This window comes from Cricetulus griseus, chromosome 3 (genome assembly GCF_003668045.3).
Source record: "Cricetulus griseus strain 17A/GY chromosome 3, alternate assembly CriGri-PICRH-1.0, whole genome shotgun sequence".
Classification (NCBI taxonomy): domain Eukaryota; kingdom Metazoa; phylum Chordata; class Mammalia; order Rodentia; family Cricetidae; genus Cricetulus; species Cricetulus griseus.
In genome coordinates, this window is record NC_048596.1 from 138592244 (window position 1) to 138599033 (window position 6790).

General features: G+C 38.8%; 1 non-coding gene across 1 annotated transcript; it reads left to right on the forward strand.

Annotated features, from left to right (window-relative positions):
- Positions 1–5024: 5024 nt before the first annotated feature.
- On the forward strand, positions 5025–5090 carry LOC113831467. Its single transcript, XR_003488678.1, has one exon. It is a non-coding gene; the product is annotated as a small nucleolar RNA SNORD109A (small nucleolar RNA).
- The last annotated feature ends 1700 nt before the right edge of the window (positions 5091–6790 follow it).

Genomic DNA, 6790 nt, shown 5'->3' on the forward strand with positions numbered 1-6790 from the left:
CCATGTCTTCTACTCTTGGAGTCCTCCTGGTTTCCTAGTTCCTTTGGTGATGTAGATTATATGTAGGCTGGTAATCTTTTGCTTTTTGTCTAAAATTCATATATGAATGAGTACATACCATGTTTGCCTTTTTGTGACTAGGTTGGCTCACTCAGGATGGTTTCCTTTAGTTCCATAAATTTGTCAGCAACTCTCAAGTTAAGTGTGAGGAGGAATCTCAAGATTCCATTGCTTTTTTCCACTGAGTAGTACACAATTGTGTAAATGTACCACATTTTCTCTATCCATTCTTCAGTTGAGGGGCATCTAGGTTGCTTCCAGGTTCTGGCTATTACAAATAATCCTGCTATGAATATAGTTGAACATATGTCCTAGTTGTATGAATGTGCATTCTTTGGGTATATGCACAGGAGTGGAATTGCTGTATCTTGAGGTACACTGATACCCATTTTCCTGAGACATGACCATGCTGATTTCCAAAGTGGTCTTACAAGTATGAACTCCCACCAGCAATAAAGGAGTGTTCCTCTTTCTCCACATCCTCTCCAGAAAAGACTGTCAATGGTGTTTTTTGATTTTAGCCATTCAGACTGGTGTAAGATGATATCTCAGAGTTGTTTTGAGTTGCATTTCCCTGATGGCTAAGAATTTTGAGTACTTTCTTAAGTGTCTTTCATCCATTTTAGATTCCTCTGTTGAGAATTCTCTGTTTACATTTGCGCCTCACTTTTTAATTTCATTAACTGGTGTTTTGGTGGCTAGCTTCTTGAGTTCATTGATTTTGATGTGGATTGCTTTGAAGAGGTCAAGACCAGGTGAAACCCACAAAATCAACTGACCTGAATAAGGGGGAGCACATGGACCCCAGACTGATATCTGGAAGGCCAGCATGGGACTGATCCAGACCCCTGAACATGGATGTCAATGAGGAGACCTAGGTACTCTATGGGGCCTCTGGTGGTAGATCAGTATTTATCCCTGGCTTAAGAAAGGACTTTGGAAGTCCATTCAATGTAGAGGGATGGTCTCTCAGCCTGGACACATGGGGGAGGGACCAGACCCTCCCAAGGATAATCTGACAGAATTTGGGGTTACTCCATAGATGTACTTAACTTCCCTGGGGAGCAGGATGGATGGGATTGGATACAGGTGAAGGGAGGGGGAGGAGGGGAGAGAGAGGGAGAAGGGATTAACATGTGAAGCAGGATTATTTCTAATTTGAACTAATAAAAATAATTTCTAGGGAAAAAAATAATGCTGCTATGAGGATTGTTGAACAGATGTCCTTGTTGTATGAATGTGCTACTTTTTAGTATATGACAAAGTGTGGAATTGCTGGATCTTGTGGTAGACTGATTCCCATTTTCCTGAAGAATCACCTTATTGATTTCCAAAGTGGTTATACCAGCTGGCACTCCCACCAGCACAGGAGGAGGATTCCCCTTTCTCCACACCCTCTCCAGCATAAATTGTCATTGGTGTTTTTTATTTTAGCCATTCTGACAGAAATAAGATGGTATCTCAGAGTTGTTTTGATGTGCATTTTCCTGATGCCTAAGGATACTAAATATTCTCTTATGAGTCTTTCAGCCATTTTAGATTCTTCTATTGACAATTGTCTATGTAGTTGTGTACCCCACTTTTTAATTGGATTATTTGGTGTTTAGGAGTTTAGCTTCATGAGATCTTTGAAATTTTGGAGATAAGACAACTGTTGGATGTGGGGTTGGTGAATATCTTTTCCCATTCTGTGGACTGCTGTTTAGGGTTGCTGACTGTGTCTTTGCCTTACAGAAGCTTCTCCATTTCAGAAGGTCACATTAATTAATTGCCCATCTCAGTGTCCATGCTAATGGTGTAAAGTTCAAGGAGCAGTTTCCTGCAAAAAATTTGTTCAAGGGTATTTCCAAATTTCTATTCAAAGAGGATCAGTGTGACTGGATTTATGTGGAGGGCTTTGATCCATTTGGACTTAAGTTTTGTGTGACCAATGTTGGAAAAAGAAGAAGAGATTGTAGGATTCTCTGCCACCATTACTGAGAATTTCGGAGCATGCACTCTCCTTTTCCCCTGTTATCCAACAAGGGGAGATAATTTACCATGTTTTGGAACCATTCCATTTCTGTAGGTATAACTGAACATATCTTGATGGTAATGGTCATTTTAGCATACAGAAACCACGTAAATCTCCTACCACATTAAGACCAAATAAACAACATCTTACTATCATGGTAACAGAGGGAGAAAACATATTTTTTTTATATTTTTGAGGTCCATGTCATAACAGTACTAAGTGTTTGACACCTGATTTGGGAAGTATGCATTTCAGTTATCCTATATTGTGTGCATTTGATGTCGATGACATCGCATTCACAAAAATTACAGGTTGCAAAGAGATACAACTTGGACAAGGAGAGAGCAATTCACTCAGATCCATGTTTCAGGAGAACATTCACATGAGAACACAGAGATCTAGGAACTTGTACACAGAAATTAGAGAAGGAAGCAAACACACTCAGTTTCTCGAGTGTAACATTAATAAACCTCAAACCCCATAATATTCAGGATCATTGGGAGGCATCAAAATGATCAACAAAAACATTAGTGTTTCGCTTAGATACCAGAAAAAGACCACTATAGGAGTCCTGATAGATAAGTTGCATGGCTCCTTTCACTTACCAATGTTTCAAGAAATAGAAATATATGAGAAGCTCACCCTAATCTAGTGCTGATGTACAGAGTTCTCAAAAAAAAAAAAACCAAATGAATTAAAGTGAAGTGCACTTCACTTCTCATTCTGTTGTAGAAAATGCTTGGTTTTTCAGAGAATCAAATCTTCTTCACAATATGAAATTCAAATATTCATGCACAGTGAAAGTGAGTGCAAATGCCCAATATTCTGGCAAATATCTGATTTAGGAAGGACATCTGGACTTCCTAAATGGTGTGAAAGGCTTCAGTGTCACCCCAAGTAATAAACCCTCGGATGATGCATGCAAAAGCAACTACTGCCTTGGCTCAATTGTCAATTATTTTAGTATCCATGCGATAGCCTGTCAAAGATTGAGGACCACCTGAACTATCATTTCAAGGTAGACAGAGCAGTCTGGACAAAAATTCCATCCATGATATTTTGTATTTCTATTTTCTTGCAGGTTAGAATAACAAAGGGCTCCTCACACTTCAGGCGGGAATGGTAAGCATCGAATCCTATTCTGTTGTGCAGTTACCTCTTTTCTTTGACTGTTTTATATATCCTTGGGATCAAAGACTCCACTAGTTGAAGCAATAGGTTTTCCAAGATTTCCCTGTCTTGGCACTTATGTGTGGATTCCTGCTAAATTAATCAAGTTGATACCATTTCAGGCCACAGGAATTCTAGGTCTCATAGAGTGGAATTGCCTTGTCAAGTAACTGTCAAGGTACCCAAATTTTATTGGTACCTCTATTTCCCTTGATTTAAAAAACAACAGTTTGGAAATGGCATTTTTAAATATCTTCTTTAACCTTCTCAACTCAAGCTTTCTATTCTAAGTTTCACTTGACATGATAAATATTAACCCATCCCAATGTTTCCATATCTCATTCTTCTCACCATTCAGTAGACTCCCATTTCTACCCACCTGATCTTGACACCCATTTCTAAGCAATAAAATAGTTACCAATCCAGTAGGGAATAATTATCCGCAGAGAATAGAGAAGAAAGTTTATTGTTTGACTTTTCTGACACATAGGTCCATGAATTATGACAATGTTCTTTTAGGGAGTTCACTCTTTGCTTTCTTTGCCTATTACAGAGGTGACTATAAGTATATTTTTATTGGAAAGAGCTCAAAACTTGTATTTTGTGGTTATACAACACATTTAACAGCACATCTGCACAAAATTGAAGCATGAGGTGAAACTCTCAGACAAACTAGCAAAAATTAATGTTAACTAGAAACCATTTCTATGCATATGATACTGCTCCACCCATTTCTAACCAATAAAATAGTTACCAATCCAGTCAGGATTGATTACCCCTGGAGAACAGAGAAAAAAGTTTATTGTTTGACTTTTCTGACTCATATGTCCATGAATTATGATGATGTCCTCTCAGGAAAATTCTTTGTTTTCTTTGCTTCTTACAGAGGTGACTCTAAATATATTTTTATGGTAAAGCCCTCAAACTTGTATTTTATGGCTAAATAAACACATTTTACTTTACATCTGCACAAAATTTGAGCATAAGGTGAAGCTCTCAATCAGACAAACTAGCCAGAATTAATGTTAACTAGAAAACATTTCTATTCAGAGATCCCTACAACTGACCTCTTGTAAATTTAAGAGGAAAATTACATCTTGGTCTGTTAACAAAAAGAGCTCTCATCCAGACACAAATGCACAAACCTCAGGCATGTCACTGATAATGCATCTAGGACTATGGTTAACATTTACTGATCAGATACACATCCTTGGAGATGATTGCATTGGGATACACATTGCATGATTCTCCATTAGTATTGACATTTTCTTGAGGGAATGGAGATTCCATGTTGTATTGTGGGAAACAAGATATACTCAGTGGCCATGGGTGGGAGATGATGATGCAAAGCAAGAGGAGAAGCGGGAGCAGGAGGAATAGGAATCTAACAAACATCTGGTTATGAATACATTCTCAGGAAATCCAAAAGCTGGCATGCCATTTAAATTTTTTAGAGGATGACCTCTGCCATTTTTGATGTGTTCTTTTAAAAATATTTTATCCATTTTTGTGTAAAGTAGACATCAGTTTAGAAACACATCCCATTAAATGCTGTGTGAAGTGTCTCTGTCTTATCAAGTACTGTGGCAAATTGGAGATTGATCTGTTTCACCTCATGGACACTTTAAGATGCAAGAGATGATATGTTCATTCTTTGTGTGGTTCGGTACCTCTGTTTAGAACCTGAGCAACAAGCCATCCATTTCAAAGCCAGAGAGACTAGCTATTCTAGCCTTCCTGTGGCATTGGAAAGACTCAGGAGTCAAGACAGGGCTCCTCTGGATCGATGAGGACAACAAGTCTCTGAGAACGGTGATCGACTCATACAAATGGCAATCTGAGGTCCAGACAGGAGGTCCTCTTGACAACTATGATCTTTCCCGAATATGGCTAGCACTCTTCCGTTTTGTGGGATGGCAGATAATGGTGCAGACTGGCTTTGGTCTCCCAAATTTTGAGTGAATAACAATGTTTGGTCGGGGAAACATGTCCTATCATTTGCTGCATCACTGTCTGTAATACTCCCCTAAGCCATAAGTCTACCTTGCTTTGAAGGTATTCACCAATGCCTGCTTGAAAGATAGAATCCAAAGATTAGGAAGAGGTGAAATCATCACTAAGCATCTCACAGGCCATGAACTGGGAAAATCCTATATTGGCGAAAGGAGAAGAGATTGTAGGATACCATGCCACCATTCCTGAGAATTTCGTAGTGTGCAGTCTCCTGATCCCTATTTGCCAACAATTGGGGATAATTTACCATGTTTTGGAACCATTCCATTTCTGTAGGTATAACTGAACATATCTTGATGGTAACGGTCATCTTGGCATCCAGTCACAACATCAATCCACTTCCACATTCAGACCTAATAAGCACCAACATCTTACTGTCATGGTAAAATCTGGAGTAAATTGTAATTTTTTGATGTATTTGTGGTCCATTTCATGATAGTATTAGGTATTTGACCTGATTTGGGAAGAATGCACTTCAATTGTTTTTATACCCTATGTATTTTATTGTCGATGACATCCCATTCACAAACCTTACAGGTTGCAAACAGATACACCTCAGACACGGGGCAAGCAATTCACTCAGATACATGCTATGGGAGAAGACTCACATAAGAACCCAGAGTTAGGAACTTGTACACAGAACTTTGAGAAGGAAGCATACACACTCAGTTTCTTGAGTGTAACACTAATAAACTTCAAACCCTACAATACTCAGGATCATTGAGATGGATCAAAATGATCAGTAGAAATCATACATTTTGGTATGTAGATGATACACCTCGAACAGATTCTTTAAGAGTCCTAATAGATACTTTGCATGATTCCTTTCACATATCAATGATTCAAGAAAGGGAAAAAGAATGAGAAGCTCACCCTAATCTAGCAATGATGTACAGAGTTTTCTCTCTCTCTCTCTCTCTCTCTCTCTCTCTCTCTCTCTCTCTCTCTTTCTCTCTCTCTCTCTCACACACACACACACATACACACACACACACACACACACACACACACACACACACACACAAACACCAATGGAATTCAATATTACACTGCACTTCTCATTCTCTTGTAGAAAATGCTTGGTTTTTCAGAGAATAAAATATTCCTCACAATATGAAATTCAAGCATTCATGCATAGTGAAGTGAGGGAAAATGCCCAATATTCTGGCAACTAACTGATTTACGAAGGACATCTGGACTGCTGGTGGAGTGCCAGCAGTGTTACCCCAAGTAGCAATCCCCTGGATGATGCATGCAAAAACAACTACTGCCTTGGCTCAATTGTCAATTATTTTTAGTGTACATGCGTAGGCTGTCTAGGATTGAGGACTACCTGCACTATCATTTAAAAGTAGACAGAGCAGTCTGGACAAAAATTCCATCCATGATATTTTATATTTCTATTTTCTTGCAGGTTAGAATAACAAAGGGCTCCTCACACTTAAGGCGGGAGTGGTAAGCATGGACTCTTATGCTGTTGTGCAGGTACCTCTTTTCTATGACTGTTTTATGTATCCTTGGGATCAAAGACTC